The sequence below is a fragment of the Myotis myotis genome, unplaced genomic scaffold (genome assembly GCF_014108235.1).
Source record: "Myotis myotis isolate mMyoMyo1 unplaced genomic scaffold, mMyoMyo1.p scaffold_m19_p_1, whole genome shotgun sequence".
Classification (NCBI taxonomy): Eukaryota; Metazoa; Chordata; class Mammalia; order Chiroptera; family Vespertilionidae; genus Myotis; species Myotis myotis.
In genome coordinates this window covers 202,014,708-202,037,157 of record NW_023416313.1, presented here as the reverse complement: position 1 = coordinate 202,037,157, position 22,450 = coordinate 202,014,708, and the positions used below count along the sequence as shown (strand labels likewise).

General features: G+C 50.2%; 1 pseudogene; it reads right to left on the bottom strand.

The window, feature by feature from the left end:
- Positions 1–2,036: 2,036 nt before the first annotated feature.
- On the bottom strand, positions 2,037–12,704 carry LOC118679504 (annotated as a pseudogene).
- Positions 12,705–22,450: the final 9,746 nt, after the last annotated feature.

Genomic DNA, 22,450 nt, shown 5'->3' with positions numbered 1-22,450 from the left:
GCTGTCCTTATGCTCCCCCACCCGCACCCAAGCTCACCTGTGTCAGAGGCCCTGGGGCGTCTGAGAAAGCCCTTCTCCACCCAGCCCCTTGGAACGGATGGTTTAATGCCAGACGTGTAGGTTGTTGGACAACACTGGTTTCCTGAGTAGATTCTGCAGAGGCCTCGGCTGATGGAGGCACTTTGGGGGGTGCCCAGAGGCCTGGGGGGACAAGGGTGGAAGGAAGGTTCCTGAACCCCAACCTTCAACTCAGATCATGGATCAGAACAGCTCTGATTTTCTTTCATATAGTGCTGCTGCTAGTGCTTAAGAAAGCACAGACACAGCAACTTTAAACCATGTCTGGGGCTACGTGGTCCCGGAGGTTGTGGAAGGCAGTGTGATGATGCGAGGCCACCAGGGGCCCTGGGCCCTTGACCCTCGCCAGGTACCAATGGACCTGGTTCCTGCTCCCAGGTTTCTCCAAAGGAGCCTGACAGGCACCCAGCTGCTAGGGCTGCCCCCCACCCCCCACCCCATTTTCTCTTAAGCAGAGGGGAGGAGCCTTCAGGTCTTGACCAGGAGGTTTCACTACCTCCTCCTCTCTTGGGATCCCTGCAGCCTTTGGTGCTCACGGCCCTCCCTCCCCCACGCCCTCCGCCTACCAAGGTGCTCTGCTGTCGCCTCCATCACAGCCTCAGGCTGTGCTTTATCGGGACCAGAACAACAGTGTACTCCCCAGGCTGGCGGGCTGAGAATGTTCCGGCTAAACTTTAGGTAATTAGCATTGTTAATGCTCAGTCCTGTACTGTTACAGCTGTGAGCCTCATTAAAGTGTCCTCCAGGGGGAGGCACGCAAGGTTCAGGTGTCAGCTCCGCTCCTCGCCAGCGCCCACCTGCCATTGCCAGGCCTCTGTGCTCAGAAGCCTGGTTCATTTCCACCCCTCCTCCCGCTCCCACTCCCTGTCTGCTGGCATCTGGGCGGGGACCTGCCTTTCCCAGCTGGGCCTCACTCCTTCCTGCCCCCTCTCTTCTCCCGCACAGAAGGAGCTGGGGCGGCTGGGGGGCTGCTCCCTCTCCCTCCCACTCAGAGAAACGTGCCTACAGGAGGGAGGGGAATGGCTGCCAGAACTCAGCCCCAACTCCGCTGTGAAAGAAAGGGTTCTCACCTGGGTGGGGGGCCCGAGCCTGCCCTCTGAGTCCTGGGCTTTTTGTCCAGGACTGTTCCTTCCTTTACTTCCCACCCCCGAAGAGAAAAGCCAAGTTCTGGTGCCCTCACCCACACCCCCCACCTCCTGGCTGGATTTCCCAGGCTCGACTGGCATCTGCTGCCTCGGCCCCTCATCGGAAAGAAACCTGAGTCCCTCTGGCTTTAATTTCTGGGATTCCTGATTCCTGGGAGGGGCGGCAGGGGACAGGCTATTTGCCAAACAGAGAAATACGAACCGCTCTTCAACCCCCTGGAAACCTGGAGGAAAATAATGCCGGTCCCTCTAGGGACTAAACACAGGCTCAGCCCCAAACAGAGGGAAAACACAATTCCGGAGGCCTCTGGGATTGGGGGGTAGGGGGCTGAGGAGGGCCCAACAGGGGTCCAGACCCTTGGCCATCGCCCCTCCCACTCCCCTCTGTGTCAGAGGGTCATGGAAGCCCTCCGGATGAGCACAACCTGACCCTCTGCTGTGGGCTGCCGACGGGAGGACACCTGGAGCCCAGGCTCAGCCTCAGAACCTCCCAAGGGAAGCAATGGCACCAGCAGGTACCCGGGCGACCTTAGTTCAGGATGGAGTGACAGTGTGTGGTCCCGGATGCAGGCACGCAGGAGCACATGCTCAGAGGGGCCCGGGAGCAGGGCCTTGAGGGATGTGTAGGACTTGGATGGCAGTGATTGGGGTCAGAGTGGGCTTTCCAACTGGAGAAAGCGATGTGAGCAAAAGCCCCCCCTTTATTCCAGGGACACGGGGCTGGCCTGGGACACGTGTCTTGGGCACTGGGACCTGGGCTGCACCCCGGATCTAGGGCAAACTCTTCCCCAGGGCGCTGGTTCCATCCTGACGTCACAGAGGGCCTTCTTCTGAAGCTGAGAGCGGGTACAGAGGCGCTCAGAACCTTTAGCCCGTGAGAGGAGAGCCGGGGTCTCCCAGCAGCTCTCCTGCCACCTGGTTTGACGTGTGGGATTAGGTCCTTGTAATCTTTACTCCGTCTCCCCTCCCTCTAAGCCAGTGGTTCTCAACCTGTGGGTCCCGACCCCTTTGGGGGTCGAACGACCCTTTCACAGGGGTCGCCTAAGACCATCCTGCATATCAGATATTTACATGACGATTCATAACAGTAGCAACATTACAGTTATGAAGCAGCAACGAAAATAATTTTATGGTTGGGGGTCACCACAACATGAGGAACTGTATTTAAAGGGCCAGAAGGTTGAGAACCACTGCTAAGCTATTCTCAGCTCTTTAAACCTTAGTCTGGATCCTTTCCAGCTGGTTTCTTATGATCCTCATTTTCCACAACTACTCACAGCTTCTCCAACCCTCCACTGCCTTTGGCCAATGGGCTGGAGCGTGTCCTATCTAGAACGCCACAGTCCTCCATGCTCCCACGGGCGGGCACCCACAGCCTCTCCACCCACAAGCATGATGAAGCTTCAGCTCAGCCCTCTCTCCTCGGGGAGCCTTTTCCGAGTTGGCCAGGGAGCACCCCTCCTACCACCAGGATGGTACATTCTTCTGTTACAGCACCTGGCACCCTGCCCCGTCTGTCAGCGTTCTCGCTGGCCTTCCCATCAGACTGACCTGTTTGAGGGCACAGGTCACTGGAATCCCACTTGCCTTGGTGCATGTTCAACGGCTGGCTGGGTGGATGGAAGGGGGATATGAGTGAGTGAGTGAACAGCAAATCAGAGAGAATAAAGGGGGGTGGGGGTGGAGCACAGGCATTGGTCTTTGTCCCTCTGGGGCAAAGCCCTGGCGAAATCAGCAGCAGATCTCTGGCTGCGAGCCCTGGGCTCTGGGGCAGAGGGGGTGGGAGAGGCAGGTGGCTCTGTTGGGTGGGAAGGACAGGGTGGCTGGGCCTTGACCCATCTCTCTTTCCTGGGTTACACGGACCATTAAAACCCGAATCCTTCAAGTCCCGCTGCATTATTAAGGATCGATATTAAGTGGGCCGCCCTGTGTTCCTCTTAAAGGAAATCCACTTTGCCCTTAAAGAAATAATAAATTATGAAACGTGTCTCCATGCTTCTCTGGGGCAAAAAGACCAGCTTTCTCTTTAAAGCTCACAAGGGATCCTGAAAAAATACATGATTAGATGAGTCCCTAATCAGACCCCCACAGGCTTAAGCCGCTGATGAAGAGCACCTGCAGGTGCAGGGCTTCCATCTGGCTCACAGTTACCCTTGGACTTTCCCGGACTCGGTAAGAATCAAGGTCCCTCTTCCTCCAGCCAGATCCACCTTTGGAGGGGGGATGGAAGGCAGCGCGTGGGTGACCTTTTAGCTGTGCTTCTCCTGTGTCATAAAATCATTAGCTTTCCTCGAGTTGTGCCATTTTAAAAATATACACTGCACTCCTGTATGCTTTTAATTATGTCTTGAGGCCAAAATGATTACTCCTGAGAATGCAGATCCAATTACACAATGAAAGTCCATGAGAAAGTGCATTTCCATGCAAGTCATTGGGCTCTAAGACTTGGGGACCCATTTGCTGGCTGGAGGCGGGGAGGGGGCACCAGGAAGGCTCATCCCTGCCCTGGCACACACTGACTGTGGTGGAGGGGGCCTTGGGCCTGAGAATGTTCGGAGTGAAAGCTGGCGCTGCCACTCACAGTGACTGTCGCTGAGCAGGGTACGTGGCTCCAGGAGCCTCAGTTGCCTCCTCTGTAAAATGGGACTAATGACACCCTCTTGGTAGAGCTGCTGTGAAGATGGAAGACGATCCCACGCGTATAGTGCCTGGCACATGTGGTCTCTCTGTCTCTTCTCTGCTGCTCTCTCTCCCACCACTTAAGGACAGATGTGACAATAACTTGATTCTAAGAGAAAAGGTGATAAGATCCTGCCCTGAAGACCTCAGTTTCCTTACGAAACCAAGGTGGCACAATAGGGCTGAAGGAAGTACGCGGCTTGGGAGTCAGAACGATGTGACTTTGCCTCTTGTTTGTCTCTTAAAGGAGATAATGACATCTACCTTATATCTTACCTTTGTAGGAAGATTAAAAGAGACAACTTAAAGATCTTGGCTCTGTACCTGGCACACAATAGGTACCCACTGAATAGTTGGATGGTCTAATATCGCCCAGTTTACTCTTGGAAATGAGGGGAATGTGGCAAGGGCTGCAAGAGCTGTCCGATAATGTGCCGCAAGAGTTCAAGGGGAGACTTCCAACTGGAGAGAAAGCTAGGAAGGCTTCAGAGAGGAGGTGACGCACTAACTTGGACATCAGATAATGGGAGGAGGTGAAAGAGAGAGAGATTTTTCCAAGTGTGTATGTAGAGACAAGAAAATGTGACTGGTAGTCCAGGCTGGCCAGGGTGGACAGGAGTCCCAGGAGGTGAGGCAGGAACCTGGGTCTGGGGTCTCACCAGGAAAGCCTTCAGTGAGGCAACAGAGTTGGGGGCTGCTAATGGGTCCTGAGTAAGGGGGTGTGAACTGCGCCGAGCAGGCGGGCTTGAGGAGAGGTGAGGGGCTTTCGGAGCAGGGCCGTGTGACCGAGCCTCCTGGTGATCACAGGCCAGACTTGCTGGACCAAGCCCAGGTGTTGTGGGAACCTGCAGACCACAGTCCTCAAACCAGGGTTTGGGGTTCAGAAGAGGGGCCAGAGGCTGCTCTTTACCTGTCGACTGAGGGACCCACTCCTCCTCCTCCTTTCCTCTCCTTCCTTCCTCCTCACTGCTGTCCTGCAGCTGAGCAGCCGGGTGGGTGTGGGGAGAGGGCAAAAGACAAGTGAGGGTAGCCCAGCTGAGAGCCGAGCCCTTGCCAGTGGGGAGGAGGCGAGAGAGGTTGGGACGCTAGGATGACTGGGGGCGGGGGGGGGGGGGGGGGGGCGGGGGGAGGGTGGTGACCCCGGGACTCCTCTGGAGCCTCAGGAGCAGGCGCAGCTAGCGTGGTGTGGAGGACCTGGACCTAGGGTCCTAGACTCAAAATGTGAGGGCAGTCAGGACCCTGGGTGGCCTTTCTCGAGTCCATGGATGAGCTTCTGACATGTCTGTAACACTGGTGTGCCTGCCTTCCTGGCTTGCCTCATGTTCTCAAAGGGCCTGTGACAACCCCAAAGCTTAAACACCCCTTGTCAACGTAACCCCTCCATGTTCCAGGCGAGGACACGGAGCCCTAGAGTCAGAGGGACTCACTGGGCCCCACAACTAGTTAACTGCCGTCCTGGGCGAAGGGGGAGAAAAGGATGTCTGTCAGGGGAGCAGGGGCGCTGGGAGCTGGCCCAGGCGTGGAAGCAGAGGAGAGCGCGGGAGGGAGAGAAAGGAAAGCCCAGAATTGCCCAGGGATTAACCATCTGTGTGTTTCTAGGGGCCACGCCCCTCCGCCCCTCCCCACCAGGTTACCTGATCCCCCTCTCCAGGTATTGTTCAAGTACTTTCCCAGGAAAGGACTGGGCTGGACTGGGTCAATGGGGGTGGGCAGAGCAGGGAGGGGAGGGGAAGGAGAGAGATAGAAAGCAGTACCAAGTTGAGAGAGGGAGCAAAAGAGAGAGGGGGGGGGAGAGCGAGCGAGCAGATGGTAGAGAGTGAGCCTGGGGGTGTATAAGGTCGGCACGCCCTCCTTCGTGGTTCAGGAAGTCCACCCTTGGCCTTGGGGCTGGGACAGAGGTGGAGGGAGGCCGGGGGAGTCTCCACCAACGTTTTCTTGAGGGCAGTTCCATGCATATAACTTGAAGGCTGTACATGTGTTAACACAGGGCCTGGGGGCTGGGCTTGGGGCTTGCTGTTAACATTCTTTTTAGCCCTCCCTCAGCCCCACCATCTCTCCCTTCCTATCTTGTCAGGTGGCCATTACTGGCTTCGAAATCACAGGTTCTGGCAGCAGGAAAGGACCTTATGGGCCAGCGAGCCCAGTGGTTTTCTAAAGGTGCTCTGATGGGCCTCAGGGACTCCCCCCGGTGAGCAGGTAAGGGAGCGGCTGAAAGGCCCCTCTCCCTCCAGGGCAACCAGAGGGCACAGCCGCCACTGATGGGCGGCCCACGAAAAATTTACTGGGGAAGGAGTTCCTTGGCGATAAACACGTGTTCTAAGCTCCCTGCCCTCAACCCCTGAATTTATAGAGAGGAAACCAAGGCTGGGACTTAGTGATAGGGAATCCAGAGCTGAGCTAGGCCTCAGGTCAGGCCTCCCAACCCCCTGGCCAATCGTCTGGTCTCTTCTTGCTTCCTGGGATCAGGAAGGGAGGGAGAAGCCTTGCTGAGGAGGAGTTGCCTGTGTGGTGTGTGAGGCCAGGGAAAAGGCGATGTAGGAGCCCCAGGGGTGGCAGCTCTCCCGCAGCCATGGCTAGAATCCTGCATTGTGAGTCATGCCTTCAGCTCCTGCCTAGGGTGGGGGTGAGAGGCAGGGAGGCAGGAGCCTGCCTATTTTAGACTCTGGAGGTTTCACCTTTTTGCTCCTCCAGCCCAGGGGTGTGGGGATGATTCTGTGTCCTTGTCAGCCTGGGGGGAAGCTCCGGCAAGCCCGTCTCTCTCTTTCTTCCAAGGCTGAGTAGACAGATGAAAGCTGGCCCTGGCCGCTGAGCTGAGTGCTCTGAGCAGAGGTGGCATCTGGACAGCTGTGAAGGCCTTGTTTGCATATATGCAAATGAACTCTGGCTCCTCTCTTTCCCAGCATCATCCAGGCAGACCCAGGTGCTGTTGGAAGAGTCCCAAATCCTGCATCAACATTAGGTTTTTTGGTCTCACAATGTGAAATTTCCTTTGAACTCCTTCCAAGACCCTGAGACCTTTCCCAGTTCCCACCTCCACCCTTGCCAGTCATGTTAGCTTCCCAAACCCTAGGAATTAGAGCTGAAGAACAGATTTGGAGATAGCCAGGGGCAGTGGGCAGAGTTCAACCAGGACAGGCAGGAGGTTCTAGGTTCTGTGCTGGCTCTGCCACCAGTTCAGTGTTGCCTGGGATGAGCCACCTAACCTCTTTGCCCTACAATGCCCCCGATGGGCATTGGACAAGGAAAGGGGCTGAAGGTCCCTTCCAGCTCCAACAGCCTGCAAATATTTGTGAACTCCCCATGCATTAAGGTTCTTTGGCTGTACATAACAGACACTCACTCAAGGCCACTCAATTGCAACAGGGACATGTTAGGAGGACACAAGGGTATCTCAAAAACATATGAGTGGTGATGGGTAGGTTCAGAAGGGGAGGAAAAGGACAGTGTGGAGAGCTGTCTGGCCCCTCCATCTCTTCTTTCAGCTCCTTTCTGGGCAACTGTTTTAATCCCACTCTTTCCCAAGACTGATTTTTCTCTGCTCCTCTGTGTACTCAGTGGTGAAGACATGAGTATCTTACAACACCATGTCCAGTGAAAGTGACCCAGAGAGAGAGTCAAATGTCTGTCAGGGGTCTGATTCCACACTCCTGGGGGAGAACAGCTATTCATTTGGCTTGAGTCAGGTGACCACCTGTGGTCCAATCAGCCCAGGCCAGGAGATGGGGGACACGTGGTTGTCTGAGGCCCATAGCCCAACTCGGGGAGAAGATTTTGGGTCCTGAGCAGGTCCCCAAGGAGTCCACTGCTCCTCATAGGAATGTTTTAGAGAGTCCAAGCCATATCAGAACTCAGGAGAGATCATTACGTTTGAGAGATCATTAAATTTGAAAGCCGTCACTGATGGCTTTCCACAAACCTAAGCAACCTGAGCAGCACGCAGAATGGGTGGAGCCTAGACTGGAAGGGTTTGCATTTGCATTTGTGTGGTCGCAGTGATGATGGAGAAGAGGAAAGGCAGGTATAATTGATCACTTCCCAGCCTCTCCCAACACCCTGCTAAATATCAGAGTGACCTTTAAAGAAGGCAGAGGCCATCAATTAAACAAACAGATGCCTTGATGGAAAATAGAAGTGTAAGCACCGGCACCATCTCATAATTTACTCATGGCAAATCAACCTTATTCACTTGGTGGGCTGTTCTCCGTCTACATTAAAAAAAAAAAAAAAAAAAAAAAAAAAAAAAAAAAAAAGGAGGAGGAAATTCATCACCACCGTGTGAGGACCTTCATGAGAGCTGCTAAACACCAAAATAGATTACAGAGAAAGGTTTCACATCTCTTTCCTGGGGTTAACACTTTTTTTTTTTTTTTTTTTTTTTTTTTTTTTTTTTAAATCAAGAGGTTGCATATGCATCTGTCTTGAACAATTGAGCTAATGTCTTTGGAGATGCAGGGGGTGGGGGGATGGATGAGAAGACCTTTGGGTAGTTCCAGCCATCTTTTAACTCTAGGATCCAGATGTGGTGATTGCATCTGCATGCTCACGCTCATGATTAAACTATATATACATGTTGCTTAATACAGATAGAAAAATACACTGAACCATAGTTCCAGTGACCTGAGGATGTGAGTGACATGTTCAGCAACACTGGGCCTGGGATTAATGTTGCTAAGGTCATCGTGGTCATTTTGGGCACACGGCGGGTCATCTTTCATAAGGGCTCACCACTCTTCCGTATCTTAGTTCGTCTCTAATGGACTGGCAGAGAGAGATGGTTATTAGAAAATAAAATGCACTTAGAGTCCCCCCATGAATCATTTATGGAAGACACCATGCTTAGCAAAGACTATGAAAATATGGCTGTTAAGGGCATCACAGTCACTATTTCTGGATGGCTTTCAAGCATGACTACTGACCACAGAACCAGTCCCGGACACACCGGAAGGACTGAAGCCTCCCGGGTGGAAGGGAAAAGGTGTGGGCAGAGGCTGAGCCCAAGGAGGTGGCCCTCAGAAGCCACCATGTGGTGGAACCCATACTGTGAGGTTCCCTGGCTTTACGTTCCTTCATATTCCCACGATAGGCCAGGGGAGGAGGATGTCAGCTGAAGAGGCAATTAATTGGACAGAACTGAGGTTTGGGCAATTAGCTTTTAAATATGCAAGCTGTTCAGGAGAGAGAGGAAGTGGTTTCGTCTTAGCACAGCCAATAAAAGATGGCGAGATGTTATCAAGGCTTTTGGGTAACCAGCAAAAAGTTTTTAAATCCCCACTCTGCCCACACTCAGAGTATCAGAGCCGTGACAGCCTAATGATAGGGGCCTCAGGAGCCTGAAGAAGGAGAGAAGTGGTGCTCTCTGGGTCAACTATAAATAGAACTTGTTAAGATTGTTCTAGAAGGCTGGGGGAAGCAATCAGCTGACTAAAGAACTGTGCAGGAGTTTGCCCAAGGGTACTGTTTGACCTAGGCTTGTGTTTCCTTTACAGTCAATAACTGAGGGGAAATAGATTTGCTTCTTGCAGGCGTCTTTGAATTGATGGACCTCCTGCAGCAGAGGTGGTGTGGGGAAGAGGAAGTGAGGCCTGCATTTGGGGGCGGGAGGACCTGCTTTAGAACTGAATTTGAGTTGTTGGATCCTGGATAGGTCACTTTGCCTGCACCGAATCCTGCCCTGTTATGAGGATCAATAGAGATAGAAAAAAAGCTTGTGGCAGGACAAACTCGTGTCCCAGGGAAGATAGGAGATCTTGGTTCTGGTCCCACCTCCACCACTAACTGGGTCTGTTATTGCAGAATGAGGGGTACACCCCACACTCCCTGAGTGACACAGCTTCCCTGGAAGTTCTGACTCAGAAGAGGTGGGATGGGCCTAGGAGTTTGTTCCTTGTCACTGGAGATGCTCGGGAAACACTGGGTTGGATTACTGCCTTCTGAACATATCAGATCATAGAGGCTCTAGGGCAGATGCAAGAATACAGGCGTCCAGCACCTCTAGCAATGAGGCCCAGAGAGCTAGATTTGTAAACAGCACATCAGGCATTTCAGATGATCAGGAACGTTGGGCAAACAGAATCAAAATGATCGTTAAGACCTGGCTGATGTGGCTTGGTGGTTGAGTGTCAATCAATGAACTAGGAGGAGGTCAAGGTTCAATTCCCGGTTGGGGCACATGCCCAGGTTGTGGGCTCAATCCCCAGTTCGGGGTGTGCAGGAGACAGCTGATCAATGATTCTCTCTCATCACTGATGTTTCTATATCTCTCTCTCCCTTCCTCTCTGAAATCAATAAAAATATATTTTAAAAAATGATCTTTAGGGTCATAGTCTAAGACTATTTCCATTCTGAGCTGCGGTTCCTCTAAGATGCGCAGGTCTGGCCATATTGTGTGTCAAAATAGGAAACACCTCTGTCTAGTTGGTAAATGGTTGGTGTCCCCACCTTTCCTGAGGGTCCTAACCCAGCCTCCTTGCTAGGTTCCTCTCCTACCTCTGCACGATCCAGTCTTCAAAGGGTTAACACCCACCGAGGGGGTCTCTGCCCAGCCCTTCTTCTGGCAACAGGTATCTCTTGGGAAGGCCGAGAACAGCTGAGTCACCAGGCCTCCTGGGTCTTGGACTGGAGTTCAGGAATTGGAAGGCTACGCTTTAGGACTGGATGGCTTATTGCCTCCTTTGAATATTTTCTTCAGCCGCCTATAGCTCTGTATAAGGACTGAGACTGGGTTCCGTGGTGGGTGGGGAGGAAGTCCTGCTTGGCTCTGGAGCACAGTGGATTCCGTGGCAGAAGGAGTGATGTGGACTTTGAACCATCAAGACCCCTGAGATAGAAGCATAAAGCAATGGTATTTTCATTTCCATTGTCTTTTTCAATGTTTTTGTGGAGGAAAGATCTCCCCTTTTCCTTGGATGAAAACGCATGCAGTTCCATGACTTTTCTGTTCCCTCTTAGATAATAAAAATTCTCGCAGTCATCTAAGTCATCACAGTCGCAACCCAGAAATCAGAATGCCCAGGCCCATGCAGTAACTCAAACTCCATAACCCGGGGCTACTGCGGGCAGGAAGCCTGCGGTAGGTGAAGGGATTTCTTCTTTCTTTCTCAGCTCCTCCTTCTCTAACTCCCCAGTCGGATTTAGAACCCCCTTTGAGTTGGAGCAGGCAGAGAAGAGAGGAGAGGGGCCGGGAGGCTCTTCTTTGACCGGCAGTAGGGAAGGTGGATAGTCTTTCTTGGGTGTGGTTGTGTCCGTAGGAGGCTCCCCATCACTAGGACCCTCCCCTCAGCTCTCTTGACCAGGGCGGTCACTCTCATTACAACACCCTTCTCACAGCTCATAGGATGATTTCAGACAAGGCCCAGTGTGACACACCTACTTTCTCTTGCAGGATTGGCTCACATCTGATCCAAGGGAAACACACAGGCGTCCCTGCCCAGACACAGTCTGGGAGTTTGTAGGTTAGTCCCAAAGCTGCAGAAAGCTCCTTCCAGCCCGCCCATCTCTCCTTGATGATTAAGTTTCCAGGCTAATCTAACCACACAGGCCCACTGTATCCCACCCCTCCTCCTGCCAACCACAGGGAGACCTACCAAGCTTTATGAAACCTCTCGAGATGAGGGGCAGGGCCTCTCGCCACCCTCTTGGAAGGGATGAAGCTCACAGCACAATACTTTCCCCCAAATAAATCTCCTCTACAAAGTGTCTCTCCTTCAATCTCTAAAAGCCAGACCATTTTATATCCTCAATGTGGGTGAAGGCACGAGGTTAGAGTTCTGTGACAAATTTTTGGATCTTACCTTGAAATTTTGCATTTTCTCTGACACCAAATTGAAATGTCATGTTTATTGTATCATGATGCCTCAGGTGAAACTTTCAGTTTACTATCTTGTTATATCTATGTTGGTCTTGATGCAATCACAAGTGGAGACAGGGATTGCGAAGGAACTTTAGATTCCTGGAACGCAAACCATTGTGTGTGTATCCATGTCCATGCTCTTTCTTTCTTTCTTTCTTTCTTTTTTCTTTCTGTTCTTGGGGAGCGGAGGGGGGGGGGGGAGTTTCTTTCTTTCCATTCCTTCTGTCTTCCTTTCCTTCTTCTGAGTTCTTCGCTCTCTCCTCGCTCTCTCTTCTTCTCTCTCTCCCTCTCCCCCTTATCCCTCCTCTCTTCTCCTCCCCCTCTCTCTCTTCTCTCTCTCCCTCTCTCTCTCTCTCTCCCCCCTCTTCTCTCTCTCTCTCTCTCTCCCTCTCTCTTTCTTCCCCTGGTGTTTCCAAGGAGTTTACTTGGGCAGACCAGGGGACAGGGAGGCTCTGCGTCTAGAAGGTGTTGAGCCTCTTGGTAGTGAAGCATGGCTGGTGCTGGTGACTTAATCTTGGAGTCATGGAACTGCTTGACTGCTGCTCGGTGGCACTTGCTGGCTGCAATCTCCTCCACCTTCATGATCTGGATTGAGCGGGCACGGTGCCAGGCCCCCATGTCTCGGTAGCACTGGGTGATGGCACCCCAGGTGGTCAGGTCCTGCGTCCCCAGTACATGTTGTAGGTGCCACTGTGGGAGTCATAGCTCAGCCAGATGCCAAAGCTCTTCACCCGAAGGGGGTGTTTTTCGAACACCTGCCCACAGTAGACGATTTCCTCTGAAGATTTCTTCATCTTCTTCAGTTGAGATACAAAGTACCAGAAGCGGAACGTGGCCATGACATGGTTAGGTACAAAGATGCGCCTGTGATAGAGGGGTGGTGTGTGGCACTTGGGGGTGGGCAGGCAGCACCCCACCACCTTGCACTCTCACAGCGTGCCAGAGGCCTTCATAGAGTTCTCTGTGAGTTTGCTGCCACCCACAAAAGCCATGCCAGACATTTCATATTGTTGACAGTCTCTTGGGAGCCAGCACATTTGGCTGGGATCATCAGAAAGTCCTGGGGAATGGACTTGGCCAGAAAACACAGGGACAACCTCTCAGCCTTCCCTTGGAGAGCCTTGCCAGAGAAGCGCAGGTATTCTTCATTTGTCTCCCTACTGGCTTTTCGCTTCCCCGGGGGAAGACTTATTACCTAGCTCACCTGGAGTCAGATGTGGTTGGATGGTAAAGATCCCAGGTATTTGCTGCTATTCATCCTTGCCTCAGGCATTTGGAGGATTCTCACTTCCTGTGGCTGGGGAGGGAGAGGGGAACTGGCTGCCCAGGGCCTCTGTTGGATGTAGGTGGCAGAAGGGGAAGGCTGGCACTGAGGAGGTGGGAGGAAGAGCAGGAGGGCCTGGCCCGGATGGGATACCCATGTCTTCAGGCTCCATGCTTCCTTTGCTGTAGCCCCGGGCACGTTTTCCATCTGTATTCCTATGTGGGTGTTTATCCTCTTCTGCAAACTGATCTGCCACACAACAGGTCTGCTGGCACCCTGCACTTGCAGCACCCGCGCAGCCTTGGCAGGACACAGGGCACAGCGGGCACAGAATGCGGAGAGAGTGACTGAAGGCTCCATTAGAAGCAGTCACCTCATTTACATTTAGGTCTGTTAATGCCACCCGTGTTCACGGAGGGCATTTTAGGTGTCAGCACCACACACAGGCATTACATTATTATTCTGGTCTAAAGCCAATGGAGAGATCAAATTTAGTTCTCCAGCCCAAACTACTTTAATATGCTCATTGTGAAAAAATATAGTGGGGGAAAAAGGAAAGATAAGATGAAAAAAAAATCACCCATAATTTCACCACCAACATAGTTACTATTAATATTTTCTAAAATCTCTCTACTTTTATGCAAATTGTTTTAAATCATTGGATTCATTTGTATATTCAATTTTGTTTCCTTTGCCTCATTCCCACTATAATTTAAAATTTGCTCCTAAACATTATTCTTTATATAACATTTTTTTCCCTCTTTATAAAAGTAATGGATGCTCATTGTGGAAAAATGAAAGAGTTTAAAGAGACTACATGGTATCATATAACTTTCACCCAGACGTAGCTACCATATTTCCTTCAAGTCTTTTTTCTATGAGTTTATTTGTATATGTTTTACAATACTGGCAACCATATACCATGTTCTTTTAAATGATTTTATTTAAAGAGTTTAGTGAAATAATACGTGCACATGTTTACATAAAAGTGGTGTGTAGAGTTCATAGGGTGCAAAGTAGTGCTGTTGTCAACACCCTTGTATCCCCAGTCCCGATCCTCAGAGGCAGCTACTATTAGCCTTTCTGGTGTTTTCTTTTCATATATATATATATATATATATATATATATATATATATATATACACACACACACACACACACACACACTAGAGGCCCAGTGCACAAAAATTTGCCTGTGCCCTCTCTCAGTCTGGGACCCCTCAGGGGATGACCACCTGCTGGCTTAGGCCCGCTCCCTGGGGGACTGGGCCTAAGCTGGCAGTCAGACATCCCTCTGGCAGTCCGGGAGCGCTTGGGGGATGTCCACTTTCCAGCGGGGAGCAGGCCTAAGCTGCAGTCGGACATCCTTAGTGCTGCTGAGGAGGCGGGAGAGGCTCCCACTACCACCGCTGTACTGGCAGCCATCAGCCTGGCTTGTGGCTGAGCAGAGCTCCCCCTGTGGGAGCGCACTGACCACCAGGGGCAGCTCCTGCATTGAGCATCTGCCCCCTGGTGGTCAGTGTGTGTCATAGTGACCAGTCATTCCCAGTTGTTCTGCTGTTAAGGTCAAATTGCATATTACCCTTTTATTATATAGGAGTGCCTGGCCAGCCTGGGTGAGGGGCTGATGGCTGTTTGCAGGCTGGCCACAGCACCTTCAGTGTGGGGGTCCCCAATGGGGTGCCTGGCCAGCCTGGGTGAGGGGCTGAGGGCTGTTTTCAGGCTGGCCACACCCCCTTCAGGGTAGGGGGGTCCTGCTGGGGTGCCTGACCAGTCTGGGTGAGTGGCTGATGGCAATTTTCAGGCTGGCCAAGCCCCCCAGCGGGGACCCTCACCCCATGAGGGTGTGGCCATCCTGGGTGAGGGGCTGATGGCTGTTTGCAGGCTGGCCAAGACCCCAGCGGGGACCCTCACCCCATGAGGGTGTGGCCATCCTGGGTAAGGGGCTGATGGCTGTTTGCAGGCTGGCCACAGCCCCCAGCCACCCAAGCTCCCAGGGGAGGCTGGCTGGAAGCAGGTATCTGGGATTTATTTGTCTTCTATAATTGAAACTTTGTTGCCATGAGCAGAGGCCACAGCCAGCTCAGGGCAGGTGGGAAGCTTGGCTTCCTCCATTGCCCGGGCAACCAAGCCTCCTGCTTGCTCCAGCTCGGTGGCTGCTGGTCACCATCTTGGTTGGGTTAATTTGCATATAGTCGCTCTGATTGGCTGGTGGGCGTGGCTTGGGGCGTAGTGAAGGTATGGTCAATTAGCATCTTTGTCTTTTATTAGTGTAGACACACACACACACACACACACACACACACACACACACACACACACTAGAGGCCTGATGCACGGAAATTCGTGCAAAAGTAGGCCTTCCTTCCCCGGGGCTGCCAGCACCAGCTTCCCTCTGGCACCTGGGATCCAGGCTTCCCTCCAGCTGCTGGCAGGAACCCGGGTCCCAGGCTGGCTTCCCTCTGGCCATAGCTTTGTCAGGAAGGATGTCTGGAATGACATCTGGAAGGACATCTGGTCTAATTAGCATATTACCCTTTTATTATATATATAATTGGTTTCAGAGAGGAAAGGTGAGGGAGAGAGAGACAGAAACATCAATGATGAGAGAGAATCATTGATCAGCTGCCTCCTGCATGACCCCCCACTAGGGATTGAGCCCACAACCCAGGCTTGTGCCCTGACCAGGAATCAAACCATGACCTTGGTTCATAGGTCAACACTCAACCACTGAGCCATGCTGGCTGGGCCCTTCTGGTATTTTCTTCTGGTGATTATGTCAGTCTGTATCTCCACTTGATTCGGGTGTACCACTATTTCCTGCTCCTCAATGTTAGACATCATCCACTAGACTTCCTGCTCTCATGATATGGCTTGTCTATCCCTGTCGCCTCCATGGTGATAATTTCTCTATTGGTTACTCTTTACTGTAAGCAACAAACATATCTTTGTATTCTTGTTCTATTGACTCTGTATGGTTATTTCGACCCTTCATTTTTCATAGGGAGGATATCGACACACCCCACCACCTTTTCAGCTTTCCTCCCCATACTCCATAGAGCAACTTCTGTCTCTAGTACTTTGGCTTTTTTGATGTGAACATTTACATGGTGTTCCACAGCAACAATTGTTTTCTACCTTTCCCGCAGGTTCATGTGGAAAATTAAGAATCAGTAAACCGTGTTTTTGTCATTGTGGTTATGTCACTACGGTTCATTGCAGAGCCAAGAAGTGCTCCAAGGGCCGGTGTGCTACCTGAACAGCTCTGCTTTGCCCAGGTCTTCATGTTCTGTTTTGTCTTCATCAAATTCTTTATTCCACCCTGCTGTCATCCAAGCAGGTACCCAGCCAGTGTGTGCTGCTGTTTCCTCGGGGCTCTCCTCCAGGGGCCTCTGTCCTGCTCCCGGCCAGACCAACTGCCCTGGAGCCTGCCGCACAGCCTGCTGACACCTCCTCTCAGTCTTTCCCTGCCTCGGCTCCCCTTTTTCGTGCATTTTGTGCTGTCCTTGATCTAGGTTTATGTTTGGGTGCAGGACGTCAAGTAACATCCCAAAACTTGGTGTGATGGAGGTCATTTTTTTTGAGTGCTTGTACATTCCTAATATCTGGATATGGAATTTCTGGATTGAGCCTTGATTTCCTTTTCTTTTCTTTCTTTTGTACTTTGGTTTACTTTCTTAGACAGTTCCTATAATTTTGCCTGGGTCTTTTATATCTGTGTGTCTATATCTGTGTGTTTTGTTTGGGTGGTGTAGGGGTTCTTGATTGATTTCTCGGCACAGCATGGTAGAGTAGGGAACAGACTGTTCCACCTACAGATAACCAATTAATTCCTCTGCAGCCACTCCTCCCACCTTCTTCACACTGGCATTTCTGAGTCCCAGGCATTATTTCTTTGGCCACGTCACCCACTGACTGTGCTCTAGGTTGAGTGACCCATCCCCCAGCTGGGCCCGTTACCAGTTACCACTCCTCCAGCAGGTTTCCAATTTGCCCACTTTTTATTATTATTTTTAATTGGATCCCATACTTGCTTTCTTTTTTCTTTTTTATCCCCAGGGCATGTCCCACCTGTGCTCACAGGCGACAGCCCCCTTGACATTTATGGGGTCTTAGAGAAAGATGCATGCAAGTAATGTGCCATCTCTGACTGAACGTCTCCATATACAGTTTTTTAAACAAAAAGCTTTATTGAGATATAATTAAACAAGAGGCACCACTTTTAAGTGTATAGTTCACTGAGTCTTAACAAATGCATCACAGTCAAGACACAGACCATTCCCGTCTCCAAAATGTCTCTTTGTTTCCCTTCCCTCACAATCCTTCCCTACCCCTCCTCGCCCACCCCGAGTGACTGCTACTTTTGCCTGTTCTAGGATTTAACATAAATGGAAGATACAGTATGTATCTTTTGTGTCTGGCTTCCTTTCCTTGGTGTAATGTTTGTGAGATTCTTCCAAGTTGCTATATAATCAATGCTGTGTTCTTTTTATTGCTGAGTAATAGTCCGTTATATGTAGGTGGCAGAGTGTATTTATCTATTCACCTGTTGGTGAGCACCTATTCACCTATGGGTGTTGCCAGTTTTGATGAGGAGATGGTGAGCCTTCATATTCAAGGAGTGGGATTGCTGGATTATCAGTGAGACTGTGCAACTATGAGAACCTGCCAAACTCTTCGCCGGAGTTGAACTATTTGAAACACCCACCGGCAGCAAATGAGAGTTCCAGTTCCTCCACATCTTTACAAAACTTAGTATCACCCCTCTTTTTAATTTTAGACATTTTAGTGAGTGTGTAGTGTCACCTCACTGGCGTATTTTGCATTTCTATGGTGACTACTGATGCTGAACATCTTTTCATGTGCTTATTGATTTGACATTATCTTCTTTTGTGAGTGTCTTCAAATCTTTTGCTCACTCTTTAATTGGGTTATTTTCTTTTCTAGGTCTATGCTTATTTTATGTTTTGGAGTCAGGTCTTTTGTGAGAGCGTCCCTATGTGTTTTTGAACCCTGTGTCTCCCCACTTTATGTTGCATTGTAAACATTTTCCTCATGTAATTATTTTGTTTGACAACATGATATTTAATGCTTGTTAATATTCTGCCATACACAGGTATTGTTATTTACTTTAATAGTTTTTTTTCCCATTGTTGGACAGTTATGTTTGCACTTTTGTTTTGGGATTGCTCTAATAACGGTGCAATGCCTCTCCAGGTTTGCTCCTCAGGAGAGATTCCTAGAAGCAAAGCTGCCAGGTCGAAAGTTAGAACATATTAGGACTTTTGGTTCATGCTGCCAAATTGCTTCCCCCAAACTTTGCACCAGTTTAAATGGCACCGCTAGCAGGTGAAAACCCCATGTTACACCATCATTGCCAGCTTCAGATATTCTTGCTTGAAAAGAAGTTGGCTAATTTAATGGGTGGAAACGATAGTTGTTTTTAAGCTGCATTTCTGAAATTACTAGTGTGATTGGACCTCTTTCCAAGCGTTTAGTAGTCATTTATTTTTCCTCCTCTGTGAATTATTTACATTTTTTTTGTTTGCAAATGGGTTTCTGAGGCACGTTTCCCAACTCTGCAAAGAAGGTGCAGCGGCTAGAAGTGCTGGGCATTGGAGTCAGGGGAGGGGAGAAATGTGCTGGCAGCTGAGCAGAGAGCGGGACGCTGGATTGATGGGGTGCCCAGGACCCCATCTTGACCCAGGCCAACCAGTTTGTGAAAGCTTCCATTTCCTTCTGTAAATAGCTAGGGGGCAACCCTGCAGGGGGTCCCCAAAAAGCAGGGACAAAAGCTGGCCTTCTGCTGGTTAAATTGTAACCTTGTTGCCTAATGGAGCACAGCAGTGTTGTGTAGGGTCATCAGACAGGGTCACAGTGGCTCCCAGGCCGGCAAGTTTTGGTAGCAACCTCAGCAAAAGAATTGCCAGCCGTAACCAATAAGTTTGCCTCAGGAGAGGGAAAGAGGGGCATTTCTGAGTGAAATGAATGTAAGAATGCCCAGGCCGGTGGGTGAAAAGAAGGCCAGGTGGTTGTGATGCTCAAATTTCACTGGATATCGCTTCAAACTGATCCTAGACCAGTGATGGCGAATCTGACACGCGTCTCAGAGGTGACACGCGAACTCATTTTTTTGGTTGATTTTTCTTTGTTAAATGGCATTTAAATATATAAAATAAATATAAAAAATGTAAGTCTTTGTTTTACTATGGTTGAAAATATCAAAAAATTTCTATAGGTGACACGGCACCAGAATTAAGTTAGGGTTTTTCAAAATGCTGACACGCCGAGCTCAGAAGGTTCGCCATCACTGTCCTAGAGAATGCTCCCCCAATGTTTTGAGCCCAGGAGCGCCTCATAACCCTCCACAATAAGTTCCCCCATGTGGAAGAGGAAGTCCCCAAGAATGTCTCCCATGAGCTCACACATGAGAATCCCTTCCAGGTCTTTCTGGGAGTCCCTAGAGCATGTCCCACCTGTGCTCACCAGTGACAGCCCCCTTGACATTTATGGGTGTCCCTAGGGAGTCCTATACATCAGCCCACAAACAAGTCTGCCCCAAGTATCTCTGGGAACTCACAGGGGCTCACAGATAAGAGTTCCCCCAACATTAGCAGGGTCCTTAGGTAGTGTCTCACATCTGCACCCTAGCCTGGACCCCGCCCCAATATTCCTGGGAGTCTCCAAAGAGGGTTGTACCTGAATTCACAAACAAGGCCTCTCCTGCAAGGGGCAGCCACTTGTTCAGCTTGAGGCTCCTCATATCCTAGGGCCTCCCACTGGGCATCTGACCGGGCACTGCCATCTCCTTGTGCTGATGATGTCCCCCTCTAGTTAGAGCCTTTATGCCAACGCTGCAGGATGGTTTGAAGCAGAGTGGGGTGGAATCCCTCTCTCTCCTCTGTTGGAGGGTGGCCACGAGGGCTGGTTGTGCCCAGTGTTTTATGCTGTGTTAGTTGACAGTTCTTTCTACTTTTGCTGATCGTTCTCCTGTTCTCAGTGGGATTCATATAAGGGTCTTAGTGGGCTGAACATCCGAAGGACAGGATTATCTTCTGTCAGAGGCTTTGCTGCTGGGTTAAGTTCATCGCATCTGCCTGCTGCTCCCCCGGAATGAACCCTTTCCAAGGAGAATCTGCAGGCCTCCTTGTAAATGTGTGTATTGTCCAGCTGATAGTTTAAGGGTAAAGATATTTATTACAAAGTTGGGGGTCAGTTTTACCGAAGAGTCAGGAAACCACCAGGAGAAATGCCCAATGATAGTAGGAGCAGAAACCCGCTTCTGGTCCCACCTGGACCCACTACATTATCTCTGCAGCCAGGGCCAGCAGTAGAACTCCCACTGTACCTTCTCCCAAGCTTCAAACACCCGTCACCAGTTCTGATCTCGCAGCACACGGCCGCCACCTCACATTACTCACTTCCACGCTCCGGCTGCCTGACGGGTGCATCTGCTGGGTGAAAAGCAGGTCACTTGGGTCTGGAAATTGATGTGGCTTTCAGTTCTTAGTCTCTCCAGTGCAGGAAGGCATGTGAGAAAGGTTTAGAAGGTGAGCCACTGCTTACCAGCAACACATAAGCATTGCTGACCCCCAGCTTATGTTGAAACCATATTCAGGGATAAAGGGCTGTCATGGCTGCACATGGTTCTAACTCTCCAGGAGCTGTTGCCCTAGCCTGAGGATTCACTCTCTCCATTCCTTGTGGCTAGTATATCCCTACTGGTAGATGAGCTCCTTAGGGTCTCTTGTTTTGGTATTAAATGGTCAGATAAGATTGCTAAGTTATTCTCATTAGTTGAGTAATTGATTCAGTCATCAATTATTTATTGAATGTCTATGGTGTGCCATGCACTGTGATAGTATTTGGGGATATTAAGAAGAATATGATATAGTTTCTATTCTTAAGGATGTTGCTGTGTCGTAGGGAAGGGGGGTGTGACATTAGGTCATTATGAGAGAGCTGTGAGTACTGGGATAGAAGGAAGATCAAGATGACCTGGGGCAGGGGATGGAGTGGGGATGGGTTGTGTTGAGTGTATTGTTTCAGATAGAGAGAGCCCTGCAATGAATCCTAAAGTTCAGAGAGTAGAGCTGGAAAGGCCTTCTTAGCTGAAGAGCCACATGTCTGAAGAAACACATAGAAAACACTAAGTCATGTAGAAAGGATCTAGGGGTGGGGGTGGGGAGAGATGAGGCCTCAACAGGGGTCTGTTCATGAAGGATGTGGAATTCTGTGATCTGAATTCAGATTTCACCCTGAAGAGAATTCAGGTTTTATTCTGAAGATAGCTGCTGATGAGTTTTAAATAGTAGAGTAATAAGCTCAGATTTGTGTCTTAGAAAAATAAGAAAGCCAGGAGGCAGCCATGTGGAGTATTGCCTGGAGAGGGCCAGGAAGAGCAGGTTGAAAACCTAGCCTAGCTCAGCTGGTATGTCTCAATGGTTGAGCATCAACCTATGAACCAAGAGGTCAGGGCACATGGGGGGCGTGCAGGAGGCAGCCGATCAGTTATTCTCTCATCATTGATATTTCTATCTCTCTCTCCCTCTCCCTTCCTCTTTGAAATCAATAAAAAAAAATTTTTTAAAAAATACCACCACCAAAAAAAAAAAAAAAAAAAAAGAAGAATCCTAGCCTAGGTGAGAAATTTTGAGACTTGAACTGGTGTTGAGGTGGAAGGAGAAAAGAGGATGGGGTGGGAGGGATGGATACAAGATTGACCCTCAGGCCACATCTCATCTCTCATGGGATGATGGGATGAGGCAGAAGAGAGAAGTAGAGCTGTGATGTGCCACCCTGACCCCCTCAGGACTCAAGGGCTTACTCCTCCAGCTGCTAGAAGAATTGCCTTTGGCTGAAGACAGATATCTTGTCCAAGGTCACACTGCCTCTTCCTGGATAGCCCACATCCAATGACTGGTCAACATTAGGGTATAACAGATACATCTCAGATCCCTTGCCCCACCTGCAGACAACTCTGAGGGCCACCCCAGCTTCAGAGCATCTTGAAGGGTTGGCTAAACCCTTGGTTGAGACTCTATTGCAGCTCAATTTTCTCTTTTTTTTCTGATCCTGCTTTCCTCCCTTCCCTTCCACAGGTGGGGATTCTAAGAGCACTTTTCAATGCACCTTCTTTTGCTAATCTTTACCTAAGATGCTGCTTCATGGGAAACCCAAACCTGCAATGGATGGCATCCAGCCTCCTGGCTTGTGAGCAGTGGAGATGGTGTCATCAGTCACCGATGTGTGGAATATAGAAAAAGGAGGGAGATCATGAGTTCAACTTTGGAAAAGGTAAGCTTAAACTTCCTGAGACTTTTTGAGAGTTGAGATGAAATTTCAAGAGAAATGTGTAGATTCCAAGTGTAGATCTGGGAGTCATTAGTGTTCTGGGGTTAGTTTAAGTCTTGAATTGGTCCCTATCCTGACAGG